Source organism: Ranitomeya variabilis, chromosome 2, assembly GCF_051348905.1.
Source record: "Ranitomeya variabilis isolate aRanVar5 chromosome 2, aRanVar5.hap1, whole genome shotgun sequence".
NCBI lineage: Eukaryota > Metazoa > Chordata > Amphibia > Anura > Dendrobatidae > Ranitomeya > Ranitomeya variabilis.
The window spans coordinates 1,056,230,678-1,056,246,549 of NC_135233.1; the positions used below are offsets into that span (position 1 = coordinate 1,056,230,678).

General features: G+C 43.3%; 1 long non-coding RNA gene across 1 annotated transcript; it reads right to left on the reverse strand.

Annotated features, from left to right (window-relative positions):
• Window positions 1–1,635: 1,635 nt before the first annotated feature.
• LOC143810180 (uncharacterized) lies at window positions 1,636–15,320 on the reverse strand. Its single transcript, XR_013222689.1, has 3 exons — window positions 15,240–15,320; window positions 1,828–1,934; window positions 1,636–1,743 (listed from the first exon to the last, which is right to left on the reverse strand). It is a non-coding gene; the product is annotated as an uncharacterized LOC143810180 (long non-coding RNA).
• Between the last annotated feature and the right edge of the window lie 552 nt (window positions 15,321–15,872).

The following is a 15,872-nucleotide window of genomic DNA, read 5'->3' on the forward strand; positions in this document are numbered from 1 at the left end:
AAAACAATGGGCATCTTCCTCCATGCATAAATACTTTATTCCTCAGGGTTACACTGACCCAACAGTGTAGCAGAAGATGCTATGGTGAGCCCATGATCTGACAAAATAATGGGCCCCAAAGGTCTGGTCGAAGACGATGTAGAACCATTCACTCATCACTGTGATCTATTTCTTATGGGAGGATTCACAAATAGTAACCAATTAGTTCTTATTGATGATCTGTCTATTATGATAACAATCCAATTAAAAGTGTCACATTTTCTACATAGATGGGGCTGGCGTTCAGAATCCTTTGCTCTAGTGGACTTTAGGCCTCATTCAGACATCTGTTTTTCACGAACGTGTTCTATCTATGGTTTTCTCTGATAGAACATGCATCCATTATATTCTATGGAGCTGTTCACATGTCTGTGGTTTTTTTTTTGTGTTTCGAGTGGTCTCCAAAAAATCACGGGGACATGTCCAATTTTGATCCTCATCATGGATGAAAATTAGCCATACAAGTCTATGGATCCATGTATATCATAGACAGCACACAGAGGCCATCAGTGTATAATCCATACGCTGTCCGTGATTAGCATTCTAATGAAAAGGAGAATCTTTATAATTTATGTATCACTGATGGTAAAAATGGACACACTGACCAGACACTGATAAAACTCAGATCCAAGACACTGATGATCGATGGTTCGTATTCTTATGCTTAAAATCACAGATGTTTGAATGAAGACTTAGAATGTCCACTCCAAACTCTGCAATTCCTCATGGACAATGGCCTCCTGTTCACTAATAATCTTAGGTTGACAAGAGATTGGTCCAAAAAATTAAGAGAAATGATCAATGTCTGTCAAAAACAAGGACAAGGACACAAAAAGATACAAAGCCAATAAATGTTCCTGGAGATGAAGCTGGAAGCAAAGATAAGTTCAAAACACTGGACATGGCAGAAAGAGGAAGCTGTCACCGGCTGCCACTAGATTTCAGAGGAGGCAGGTGGTCAATAAGACTCAAGTGGCTGCAATAGACCTGCAGCGAGATATGGTGGCAGCAGGCACTGAGCTTTTAGTTTGCAGAGTAAGGCACATACTGAACGCTAAAGGTCTCCCTGCCCAAACTCCAAGATATCACCTCTACGGACCCAAAAGCACAAGAAAATTCAGCTCTAATATTTTCAAGGTCATATCAATAAGCCAAAGGAGATTAGGGATTCTGTTATGTGGAGCAATGAAATAAAACTGGAACATTATCAGCAATATGTCTGGAGGGGGAAGAATGAAACATATGGTGAAAAAAACACCCCGCCTAAAATGAAGAACGTCAGTAGCTCATTAAAACATGTAAAGCATGGCAGGGATTCAGTGATTTCTATAATTAAGCGTGGTAGTGGCTCAGAGATGCCTACAGTGAAGGCTTAGTGATATTTACTATGAAGCATGCCGGGGGTTCAGTGATATCTACAATGCAGCATGGCGGTGACTCAGTGATGCCTACAGTGAAGCATGGTGGAGGCTTGGCAATACCTACTATGAAGCATGGTGGGGGTTCAATGATGTATACAATGAAGCATGGTGGTCGTTCAGTGATGCCTACCGTGAAGCATGGCAGAGACTTGGCAATACCTACTATGAAGCGTGGTGGGGGTTCAATGATGTATACAGTGAAGCATGGTGGTTGTTCAGTGATGCCTACAGTGAAGCATGGCAGAGGCTTGGTGATGCCTTCAATAAAGCATGGCAGGAAATCCTAGGAGAAAACATAATGCCTTCAGTGAGGAAGCTGAGCTTGGGTGTCATTGGACTTTACAGCAGGACAATGATTCCAGCATACCTCTCAGTCCATGGCTTGGTTTCAGAAGTCGTGGAAGATTCTGCAGTGGCTGTAACAGTCGCCTGACTTCAACCACATATAGAATCTTGGGTAGGATTTGAAGGCAGCTGCAACATAAATGGAATATTAGTGACGTGAAGGTCATTGTCCATGAGGAACCGGCTAAGATTCCTGAGGAACGTTGACAGAAGTCAGTGTCTGGATATGCATCACATTTGCAGCAGGTCATAACAGCCAGAGGGGCTTTATTAAACTAGTAAAGAGTAGTATTTTGTGCTGATTTTGGAGATGATACTTGATATATTCGATGTATTCAGCTATTCTTCATTGGATGGTTTATTGCAATATGCAAAAAGTTTGTAAATTTTGGTAATAAAATTAGTTTACAAAGGAGGGTGAATCTTTTTGCTTAATATTCTCATTTCCTCAGAGGGTCAGTGCATAACTGCTCTTCTTAATGTCCAAATCATTTTACAGCAACTGGGAAGCATGAAGAGAATATGCTGTAACATAAATCAGGCTGCCCGGTTATGTCACTGGATCGAGGATACGTCTTACATTCGGTGCAGCCCTTGTTAGATTTAACCACTTAGACCCCAAGTACCTAATTTTTAAATTTTTCACGTATTAGTCCTATCCATGTTTTTTACACATAGAACACGTGACCATTATAGTCTATAGAGATGTTCACATGTCCTTGCTTTTTTGGCAGACCGTGTGCCCGCAAAAAAAACAAAAAACGGAGACATCCCATTTATGGATCAGTATCGCTCATACACGTTTATGGGTCAGTCTGTGGCATCCGTGTGCAATCTGCTGTCCGGATACGGGAAGGGAAGGTGTCAGCGGCCACGATCACCCCTTCTATGCGCATTACATCTGCTGAATATTTGTTCCTTCCGATGCGAGGCTTACGTCACCGAGGTCATGGAGTTGCATATTTTACATCAGCTGACATTATATGGTATACAAACTGCTGACAAAAGGGATTTCTGTGCAGTAAAAGTCCAGAGCGAGCACAGTCATAAAGGACATGAGACATTAGAGCTCTGCGCTAATCATAAGTTAGGTCACAAAGTGTGGGAACATGGAGCGCTCACTCAGAACCCAGAACTGCTGACCGGGGGTACAAAGTCCCGGGCCAGGCGAGGAACAGGATTTCCACTTTCAGCCTTTAGAGAATGGAGTCTGCTTGGAAATCATATGACTACATAGCAAAAGTTTTAATTTCAAAGTTTTGTGCTGATTAATGAAATAAAGTATCTGTATAAGGGAGAATTTGCAACTTGATAGGTGGCAAAATAAAATTGAAGTTCCATGCAACGTCCTGTAAGGGGAGCTCATTGCAAAAGGATTATAAGAACACTAGATGGTGGCCCGATTCTAACGCATCCGGTATTCTAGAATATGTATGTAGTTTATTTATGAAGATTTCAGAATAATGCAATGAATACACAGGATTCGGCCGGCCGGGTGTGACCAATTAACGAAGCGTGGCTCAAATCCCACGCCAATTCGGGGCCGGACTGTGTCTGTCGCTGATTGTTCGCGGCCGGCCAGGCACGACCAATCAGTGAAGCCAGGGACAAATCCAGGCTTTTGAGGGCCCCGGTAGAAAGAGTCTCACAGCCAACATAGCATATAACACAGCCCACGTAGTGTATTGCACAGCCACGTAGTATATAGCACAGCAATGTAGTATATAGCACAGCTACGTAGTATATAACACAGCCACGTAGTATATAGTACAGCCACATAGTATATAGCACAGCCCACGTAGTATATTGCACAGCCACATAGTATATAACACAGCCCACGTAGTATATAGCACAGCTACGTAGTATATAACACAGCCACGTAGTATATAGCACAGCCACGTAGTATATAGCACAGCCCACGTAGTATATTGCACAGCCACATAGTATATAACACAGCCCACGTAGTATATAGCACAGCTACGTAGTATATAACACAGCCACGTAGTGTATAGCACAGCCACATAGTATATAGCACAGCCCACGCAGTATATAACACAGCCCACATAGTATATTGAACAGCCACGTAGTATATAGCACAGCTACGTAGTATATAACACAGCCACGTAGTATATAGCACAGCCACGTAGTATACAGTACAGCCACGTAGTATATAGCACAGCCCATGTAGTATATTGCACAGCCATGTAGTATATAGCACGGCCACGTAGTATATAGCACAGCCCACGTGGAATATTGCACAGCCACGTAGTATATTGCACAGCCACGTAGTATATAGCACAGCCATGTAGTATATTGCACAGCCACGTATTATATTACACAGCCACATAGTATATAGCACAGCCCACGCAGTATATAACACAGCCCAGCAGTATATAACACAGCCCACGTAGTATATAGCACAGCCCACGTATTATATAGCGCAGCACACACAGTATATAACGCAGCCCACGTAGTATATAGCACAGCCCACGTAGTATATAGCACAGCCCACGCAGTATATAACACAGCCCACATAGTATATAACACAGCCACGTAGTATGTAGCACAGCTACGTAGTATATTGCACAGCCACATAATATATAGCACACAGCCCACTTAGTATATAACACAGCCCATGTAGTATATAGCAATGTGGGCACCATATCCCTGTTAAAAAAAGAATTAAAATAAAAAATAGTTATATACTCACCTTCCGGCGGCCCCCGGATCCAGCCCAGGCCTTTAGGGATGCTCCTCACGATGCTCCCGATCCCAGTAATGCCTTGTGGCAATAACCCGTGATGATGTAGCGGTCTCGCGAGACTGCTACGTCATCTGGGGTCATTGCCGCAATACATTTTTGGGACCGGAGAGTCGCGAGGAGCGGGAAAGGCTGCCGCGGATGCCAGAATGTGAGAATATAATGATTTTTTTTTATTATTATTTTTAAGATTATATGTTTTTACTATTGATGCTGCATAGGCAGCATCAATAGTAAAAAGTTGGTCACACTTACAGGGTTAATGGCAGCGTTAATGGACTGCGTTACACCGTGTTATGCCGTGGTGTAACGCAGTCCATTTAATGGACTGCTAAAATGCTATGTGGGCGCTGACTGGAGGGGAGTAGAAAGGGGCCAATTCTTGGCCAAACTGTGCCTGTCGCCCAGCCGGCCGCGACCAATCAGCAACGCGGGATTTCTGTGACAAACAGACAAACAGACGGAAGTGGACCTTAGACAATTATATATATAGAAATGTAAATTGACTGCCCCCTAACTATAATTATCCACCTTTTCTCTGCTAAATATATATATATATATATATATATTAGTTAGCCACTGTACTGGTCTCCAAGTTCATTACCGGTCACTCTCCTGTGTCCTCAATGCTCCACCACTGTGCTATTCCTGCTCCCCTAGTTCATAATAATTACATGTCCCATCACTTTCATTTTCCGAAAAAAAAAGAGTTTTTAATACTTACCTCTCCATGTGATCTCCGGTGGCTTCTCTTCTTTTGGTGGCCGGCACGGACATGCTGACGCAATGACTTCATGGCACCAGCACGTTACTGAAAAGGCAACAGGAGCTCCAACGGATCTTTACTAAAGTTCTCTGCCCGGAGATGGGCACCATCGACAGTGGTACATTGTAACGAGGGCAATCTGGCCATGGGATACCTTAGGCCCAGGCAGTTGCCCAGATTGGCTTCATTATAATCCGCCTATGATTCCACAAGGCATGGCACCCAAAGTGGCGAAGGAACCACATGAGAGCGATACCCACTTCGGAACAGAGAGAACTTTCCAATGGCTACAACGAATTCTGTATCGGCCACAACTAAATCAAGTGGTGGAAGAAGTTTGCCGGAAATCCCATCAGTGTGAGCTGACTAAACCCCCTGAAAATAGAGCACCTATATAGGTGATAAGGACTTCTGAGCATTTGGAAGAGTTGATTCTGCAATATCTCATGATCGACCCATCCAAAAATAGCTGTCAGTACTGTTTGGTGATGATGGATTATTTTACGAAGATTGAAGTCATGACTCCCACCAGAGATCAAACGGCTGAGTAAGCGGCCTGTGCCATCTGTCATGACTTCATCTGAGTATATGGGTGTCCAACAACAATTCACTCTGACCAAGGAGCCTGTATTCAAGGAAGAGTCATGGATGAATTGCACACTGTATATAGAAGCTATGTAGGGCTCATAATGTATAAATGGGGCTATGTGAGGGCTCAAACTGTATAAAGGGGGCTATGTGAGGGCTCATAATGTATAAAGAGGGCTATGTGAGGGTTCACACTGTATAAAGGGGGCTATGTGAGGGCTCATAATGTATAAATGGGGCTATGTGAGGGCTCAAACTGTATAAAGGGGGCTATGTGAGGGCTCATAATGTATAAAGAGGGCTATGTGAGGGTTCACACTGTATAAAGGGGGCTATGTGAGGGCTCATAATGTATAAAGGGGACTATTTCAGGGCTCATGCTGTATAAAGGGGATATGTGAGGGCTCATAATTTATAAAGAGGGCTATGTGAGGGTTCACACTGTATAAAGGGGGCTATGTGAGGGCTCATAATGTATAAAGGGGACTATTTCAGGGCTCATGCTGTATAAAGGGGATATGTGAGGGCTCATAATTTATAAAGAGGGCTATGTGAGGGTTCACACTGTATAAAGGGGGCTATGTGAGGGCTCATAATGTATAAAGGGGACTATTTCAGGGCTCATGCTGTATAAAGGGGATATGTGATATTAATATTAATATAAAATAATAATTATAATTAACTAGACTGTGGCCCGATTCTAACGCATCGGGTATTCTAGAATATGCATGTCCCCGTAGTATATGGACAATGATGATTCCAGAATTCGCGGCAGACTGTGCCCGTCGCTGATTGGTCGAGGCAACCTTTATGACATCATCATCGCCATGGCAACCATTATGACATCTACGTCGATACTGTGCCCTTCGCTGATTGGTCGAGGCCGCCTCAGAGACGTGGGATTTCCATTATGACATCATCGTCGCCATGCTGTGCCTGTGGGATTTCCAGGACAGACAGACAGACAGAAAGACAGACAGACAGACAGACAGAAAGACAGACAGACAGACAGACAGACAGACAGACGGAAAAACCCTTAGACAATTATATATATAGATATGGTAATATTGAGCAGAATTAATTTCAGCCTATTCGTTCAGCCTCTACAACAATCACAGTCTCATGTCGCACCTCAGGAAAATTAATTGCCCACCCCTGCCTTAGACTGTAATAATGCTCTCACTGTTGCCTGCACAGGAAAAGTTCCTTGCTTTCCATTGGGCCTCCATAAAATAATAAAATTCTGATAATAATGGACTTCCTTATAAGAATATTAATGATGATGGCTCTCTGCTTCGTCACAGTTGTTAACAGTGTTGCGGATCGATGCGATCCACTGCCGGACCGGCCTAGCCGGAATTTGCCAGAATTGCCAGATGCCCAGTCCGGCCCAGAAGGAGATGAGCTGAGCTCAGCCAGAAGGCAGGACAGCTATCCGTCCTCCCCACAAAGCTGCTTGAAGCACAAGGCCTCCAGCTGCAGCCTCTTGTCAGCCATGCCTGCTGGGGTCAGCTCCAGAGAGGCCAGCCGGGGAGGGGCAGCTGAAGGAGTGCAAGGGGCTTATATTAATATGGGGTCTAGCATTAGATAATTGGGGGAGGCGGTTAACGTGAGGCTTTAATACAGAGCCCAGCAGGGGGGAAAGGGAGCGGTAAGAGGAGGAACAGGCCTTCTGCTGTTTAGGCCTGAAGAGGAGCAGGGCCTGTAATAACCCAGCGGGGCAGATGGAGGGTAGTGGGAATTAGGAGCTTAGACCTGACTGCTGCGTTCACTGACACTTTACTTAAACAGTGTTTTGTCAACTAATAATGTCATTTATATTATTATTATTGCTGTTAGTATTATAAAAGGGTCAGAGAGGCATTATTATTTCTAATTAAATAAAAAAGAACAGGCAGTCACTATTATTATCACTATCATCAGGAGCCCACAATGGGCACTATTATTATAAGGAGGACCTAGACACACTATTATCCCCTTCACCTCAGGGCCATTTTTCATTTCTACATTCCTGTTTTTTCACTCCCCTTTTTCTCAGAGCCATACGTTTTTTATTTTTCCGTCAATATAGCCATATGAGGGCTTGTTTTTTGCGGGACGAGTTGGACTTTTGAACGACACTATTGGCTTTACCATATCATGTACTGGAAAACGGGAAAAAATGTCCAAGTGCCATGAAAAAAAAGTACAATTCCACAATTGTTTTTTTTTTTTTTTACCATGTTCATCAAATGCTAAAATGTACCTGCCATTATGATTCCCCAGGTCATTACAAGTTTGTACATACCAAACATGTATAGGTTCTTTTTTATATAAGTGGTGAAAATAAAAATACAAAATTAATTAATTAATTAATTCATTAATTATTTTTATATATTGATAGATCGGGCGATTCTGTACTCACCAATACCAAATATGTGTATTTTTTTATTATTGTTTTATTTTGAATGGGGCGAATAAAGGGTGATTTAAACTTTTTTTAAATTATTTTTTAATATTTAAAAAAATTTTTTTTTTTTACTTTACACTTCCATTAATAGAAGAAGCTGCGATCATCTGATCACTTGTGGCACAGAGAAAGGGCTGCACTTCCTACGAGCGCAGTCCGCTGCTCATAGCTATCTGGCTATGACAACCTGAGTTCCTGCAGAACCTGGGTTGTCATGCCAACCCATCAGCGACCAGCAGACCCGTGACACGGGCCCCAATGGGCGGGATTAGTTACTCGCTTCAGACCAGATCATACTAAATACCCTGTCAGAGATTGACAGTGGCATTTAACAGGTTAACAGCTGTGGGGGGATGGCGATTCCACCCGCGGCTGTTAGGGGCACATGTCAGCTGCTGAAATAAATGACATGTGCAGGAAAAGATGTGGGCTCAGCGCCGGAGCCCGCATCAAAGGGGGAGACGCTACATGCACTGTACATGTAAGGCGCATGTCGGGAAGGGGTTAAAGGGAATCTGTCAGTAGGATCATCTCTTCTAAGGTGTCTACATAAAAATGCAGGTCATAGAAAGTTGAATAAACTGATACCCTGATATCCGTGATTCAATGTGTTAATCCAGAGAAATCCACTTTTTTTTCTAAATATGTAAATGAGATGTTAAGATCTATGGGCCGGACATAGATCTCCCTGACAATCTGCATCCAGAGAGTATCAGTGTGAGACATGTAATGACTGACAGTCTGCTCTCTCTAATCAGTCTTACACTGGTAACTCTTTCATTGAAAATAAGCTCTGAAGACAGATTTCTCAGGGAGATCTATGTCCGGCCCATAGATCTTGACGGCTCATTTACATATTAAGAAAAATGTGTATTTCTCTGGATTAACACATTGAATCACAGATGTCAGAGTATCAGTTTATTCAACATTCCAAGATCCTACATGCCCATATAGATGGTTTAGGAGAGTGGATTCACCTGTCAGATTACTTTTAACCCCTTAGTAACTGAATCAATTTTGACCTTACTGACCAGGCCAAATTTTTTTAAATCAGACCACTGTCAATTTATGTGGTAATAACTCTGGAACCCTTCAACGGATCCCACCGATTCTGAGATTGCTTTCTCGTGACATTGTACTTCACGATAGTGGCAAAATTTGTTCAAAATGACTGTTTATTTGGGAAAATATCGGAAACTTGGCGACAATTTCTCAAGTTTCAAGCTTTACATTTCTATGCCCTTAAATCAGAAAGTTATGTTACACAAAATAGTTAATAAATAACATTTACCGCATGCTACTTTACATCAGCACAATTTTGGAAACATCATTTTTTTGTTAGGACGCCAGCGAGTTCTCATTTTTCTAACACAATTTACAAAACCATTTTTTTTTTAGGAACCACCTCACATTTGAAATGGTTTTGGGGGCCTATATAACAGAAAATACCCCGAAGTGACACCATTCTTAAATCTTCACTCTTAGAGTGCTCAAAATCACATTCAAGAAGTTTATCAACTTGAGGTGCTTCACAGGAACTAAAGCAATGTGGAAGGAAAAAATGAACATTTAACTTTTTGTCACAAAAATATTATTTAGCCCCAGACGTGTTATTTTCAAAAAGGTAACAGAAGAAAATGGACCCTAAAATGTGTTGTGTAATTTCTCCTGAGTAGTTGATGCCTCATTTGTGGGAGAATTCTACTGTTTGGGCGCACGGCAGGTTTCAGAAGGGAAGGAGCGCTTTTGACTTTAGGAACACAAAAATGGCTGGAATCGGGAACGGATATCACAGCGTGTTTTTGAGAGCTCATGCTGTGCCGAAACAGTGGAAACCCCCACAAATGACCCCATTAACGGATGTGCTTCACAGAAGTTTATAACGTAGAGCTTTGAAAATAAAAAAATCACATTTTACCCACAAAAATGTACTTTTAGCTCCAATTTTTTATTTACACAAGGGTAACAGGATAAAATGGACCCCAAAATTTGTTCTTCAATTTCTTCTGAGTACGTCGATACCTCATATGTGGTGGAAATCCACAGTTTGGGTGCACAGCAGGGCTTGGAAAGGAAGGAGTGACGTTTTGGAATGCAGACTTTGATGAAATTTATAACATTAGGTCGTCATATTAAAAATTTTCATTTTTTTCACAAAAATTTAGTTTTAGCCCCAAATTTGCAATTTTCACAATGGATAATAGGAGAAAACGGACTCCACAATTTGTAAGCCATATCTTGTCAAAAACTTCCGCTTGGGCACATGTCAGGGCTAGGAAAGTAAAGAGCGCTATTTGCCTGGGATAGGTTGTGAATGCCATGTCGGATTTGAAGAGCCCCTGACATGCCAAAGCACACAGAATTTTAGAACATTGAGGTGGAAATGTGACATTTTAGGGTAATTTTTGTATTTGCTGCAAATTTGTCAGGTAGACAACGGTTAGATGCCCCTAAAGTGCCAAAACAGCAGGAAGCCCCCCAAAATGACCCCATTATAGAAACTGCATCTCTCAATGAATTCATCTAGGACTGCAGTGACTATTTTGTAACATCCACGCTATGCTTTTTTTCTCGAGAATTGCAAATCTGACAGTCTAGTACCTATACATTGTGTTCCCATACAGTGTAGCGCCCCCATACATTGTGCCCACCTTGTGCTTCTGGTGACACACACTACGTAAATTATTAGGTGCTCTCTCCCCACACGATAATGTCAAACATCTGGCCTCTTACTCTAGTTTAGGCACAGTTGGGATCAGAAGGGGCATTCTCATTTGGGAGCGCAGAATTCACTGGATTTTATTTGAGGGGACGGGAACCATGTCACTTTTCCAGAGACATTGTTCTACCAGTAACGTCAGAACCCCCTACAGTTCCAGTGACAGACCTACTTGGTGTTTGGAGGATGTCTGCGTTACATCTCTGAGTCTACTCAAGGTAAGTATTCCCCTTGTTCGTCTTTCTCAGCTGTCTTTAGTAGAAGTGGGGCTAACCATTGAACACCCCGTCCTTCCTGCTCGGCAATAGGTGCAGAACCTATATAGGGACGTTTAGGGCAGACGGTGACTTTAGATTTGTCTAGGGGTCTCCACTCCCCCCTTCCTTAGTGTTGGGCTCCATTCCCCTCATCCCTTCATGTTGCTCTTAGTCTTTCCTACACTGTGCACTACAACCTACCTTAGGGGTTACCGTGGAAATCTCACAAAAATGTGACTCAAACGAAACCCCCATCGGAAACACCCACCATAATGTGGCAGATGGAGACACTTTCTACTCTGTTTGGCGTCTGCGCTAATGGTATCCATCTTTTCAGCTGTGCACAGATCTGTGGTCGCCCACACTTGTATGCTAAAAAGACTCCTAAAATGATGGGACACCACCAGAACAGAGACTAGTCCAAAGTCATTCCGTCTGCCTCATAATTGAGTAGTTACGTCTGGGGTTTCGTCTGAATTGCAGTTTTGGGGAATTTACACAGTAATCCCGAAGTAAGCGTTCAGCGGAGAGCGCAGGATAAATGTGAGCTGAGCTTTATTCCGATTTTTGGGAGGTAGAATGAATAAATAGTATTACAAGAATAGTCCTTATTTTTATGTTTGCGCGGCTCAGCATACGGAATAAGTGATTTATTCTTTGGGTTGCTGCGATTACAGATTTATTTATTTTTTTAGGTTTTGCTGCTATCACACAGTAAAAATATAAAAAGTACCGTATTTTCCGGCGTACAAGACGACTTTTTAACCCCTGAAAATCTTCTTAAAAGTCGGGGGTCGTCTTGTACGCCGGGAATCGCCTTGTACGCCGGGTGTATATGGTGGGTGGGGGGGGGAGTGATCCTGATGACGACGAGGGGGCGTCTCACAGGAAAGTGAGTATCCCCCATTACCTTATCATAGCGCTGCAGCGTGGGGTCTCTGTGCTGGGAGCGGCGGCGGCTGCTGTGCTGTGGCGGCTCCTCTTCTGCAGTGTGGGGCCTGTGGGGCGGTGGCGGCGGCGGCGTATCTTCATGCAGTCGGGGCTCCTCCGGCATCTCAGCCTGGAAGCCCCGCCGGCAACTCCATCGGTACAATGCGCTGGCCTCCGGGAAAATGGCCGCTGCTTAGATTCAGATCTCGTTGAGATCTGAATCTGAGCATGCGCAGCCCCCAGCGGCCGGGCCACCGCATCGCACCTATTGAGCTGCCTCCGGGAAAATGGCCGCTGCTCAGATTCAGATCTCGTCTCCCGAGATCTCGGGACGAGATCTGAATCTGAGCAGCGGCCATTTTCCCGGAGGCCACCTGACCGCATTGTACCCATGGAGTTGCCGGCGGGGCTTCCAGTCTTTGAGATGCCGGAGGAGCCCCGACTGTATGAAGATACGCCGCCGCCACCGCCCCACAGCACCAGAGGCCCCACACTGCAGAAGAGGAGCCGCCACAGCACAGCACAGCACAGCACAGCACAGCACAGCACAGCAGCCGCCGCTCCCAGCACAGAGACCCCACGCTGCAGCGCTATGATAAGGTAATGGGGGATACTCACTTTCCTGTGAGACGCCCCCTCGTCCTCATCAGGATCACTCCCCCCCCCCCCAAAAGGCACATATTCACCGGCCCTATAAGACGACATAGGGTGTATAAGAAGACCCCCGACTTTTAAGAAGATTTTATTTTTTAACTGGTAAAGTTGGGGGGTCGTCTTATACGCCCAGTCGTCTTATACGCCGGAAAATACGGTAGTTTCTTTTGTTGCCATATTCTGAGAGATGTAATGTTTTTGTTTTTTGGTGAACAGAGCTGTATGAGGGGTTTTTTTTTTGCAAGATGAGTTGGAGATTTTTTTGGTTCCATTTTGGGGTACATAATATTTTTTTATCACTTCTTATTCAGACTTTTCAAACAGAGAATGAACAAAAACCAGCAATTCAGTTATTGCTTTAATTCTTATTTATTGCACCGTTCACCGTGCCATAAAAATGATAAAAACAATTTGTTCGTCGGATCAGTACAATTACAGAGATACCAGATTTGTATTGGGTTTTTATGCTTTCTATTTTACAGACTGAAAACAATATTTTAGCAAAATGAATTTCTTTTTGCATTGTCATATTCTTAGAGCTGTAACTTTTCTATTTTTTCTGCAGAATGAGCCATATGAGGGCTTGTATTTTGCAGGACCATTTGCAGTTTTCATTCATACAATTTATTTTACATATGACTTTTTGAACACTTTTTATTCACTTTTGTGTGAGTCGCTATGATGAAACTGACATTTTTGGGGTGGTTTTTATTTTATTTTTTTTACATCTTTCGCCAAACTGAATAAATAATGTGCCAGTTTTATAGAGCGGGATTTACCTGACGCGGCGATACAAATTATGTGTATTTTTTTTGTTTTATGCTGCATTTTTTTTTCACGTTTTTACACTTTTTCACTGTGGAACATGTATAATTTTTATTTTGATCACTGGTCTCATATACTGCTGTACTCATATACAGCAATGCAGGCAGGGCCGGACTGGCCATCTGGCAAATGCCAGAAGGGCCTGTCTAGTCATGGGCCGCCTTGTCTGCTACGTTGCTAACAGAATTGGGGTTCTCAAGATACCCATACTGTTAAGAGTTGTGATGGAGCACAAAGTCGCTGACTCCATCACTTACCCCAGCAGCCACGGGTATCATTAGAAATATTGGTCTTGTAGTAAATCTTCCTTTCCTCCATCCAGGGTAATATTAGTAATATATCCCGTCTGGTTCATGGGGACGGGGACAACATGGGCCTGAGTGATTTCAAATGCCAGGACTGAATTTCAGCCCCAGTCCATACCTGAGTGCAAGAGAGCAGTCAGTGAGTCATTATGGCTGGATCTCACAGGCCACCTTACCTTGGGGTCATCACATGACCTTGGGGTTCCATGTTAACCTTCGGGACCCGCGATTCTGATCGCAGAGGTCCGATGGTTACTAGGGGGGTCTGGAGACCTGATTGCAACAACTTAAATACCGCTGTCACGATTTAGAGTGGTATTTAAGGGGTTAATGGGCCCCAATCGGTTGCAAAACTGGTGGTGGGCAGCATGGTGGCTCAGTGGTTAGCACTGAAGCCTTGCAGTGCTGGAGTCCTGAGTTCAAATCCCACCAAGGACAACATTTGTAAGAAGTTTGCATGTTCTCCCCGTGTTTGCGTGGGTTTCCTCCGGGTATTCAAGTTCCCTCCCACATTCCAAAGCCATAGTGGTAGGCAATTTAGATTGTGAGCCCCATCGGGGACAACGATGATAATGTGTGCAAAACTGTATAGCGCTTCGAAATATGTTAGCGCTATATAAAAATAAAGATTATTATTATCATAGGGTCCAATACTGCAGGGTGTCAGATGCCATATACAGATGACACCCGCAGGAATTGCAGCCGTCTGGCGGCGCTATACCCTTATTTCTGCAGACCGTTAAAAAGCAGTGCTGAGAAATAAGGCCCCCTTAGCCACAGCCGTTAAGAGGCGTATCGGCGGTCGTCCAGGGGTTAATATAAGGAGATAAGGAAACCCCAAGGGGCACTATTAATATTATAAGGAGGCCCAAGGGGGCATTATTAATATTTTAAAGAGACCTTTATGGCCACCCTCATATATTGATATTCTTGTTAGTAGTACCTTTTGATTTTCTCCAATGGTCTGCAGGGTCATATTTGTAATAGAGTGGAAGTGGGTGAGGGAGAGAAACATGGGCCTGTGTGCTTTATATGCCAGGGCTGGATGAAGGTGTTACCACAGTAAAGATACTTCTTTTATCACCGGAATCTGACTTTCTTATTGATACAAAATGCTATAATTTTTACTGTGTATAACAGATATAAAATAATTTATCTTCCAATATAAAAATCCCCTCACTGATCAGAAGAGTAGAGCCCCCATAGCGCTTTCCTCCATGCCCGCTTCTGGTACTGATGCTCCGCTTAGATTGTTGCCCCCTTAAGGGTTGCAAACAACTTCCTTATAAGGTAAGATGGGAAGATGCCGCTTTAAGAAAAGAACACGAGATTCCGTTATGACATCACAATTAACCACCACTTCTTATCCCGGTATTTTCACTGCTGTTGTCACTTTGACATTCCGGTGTCATTGCTGTTGGTGTGATAAGCTACTTAGCTAGTCATTTACTAACTGCGCTTTGATTTGCTTGAAATGTCTGGGATTCCTCCAGACAGACTTCAGGTGTTAGCACTACTCCTGGGCATCCTTACCACCTATGCCCCTGACATTGTGCTACCACTGCCCGATGGCGTCCTCAGCTTCACTTACCGGCTGGTTATGAAGCTAGTGAGAGACTGCCTGACCAAATACCAACAAGGTCGAATAAGCCAAGAATATCTTGAGCATTTACAACAAAACATCTGGACATTAGTACAACAGGCAAGTAGCAGACAATCTGCACAATTCATTTCATAATAATAATGGAATATAAGTTTATCCTGCACCAAATACTCAGATAGAATATCCGAGGAGCGTAAATAGGGCGCACAG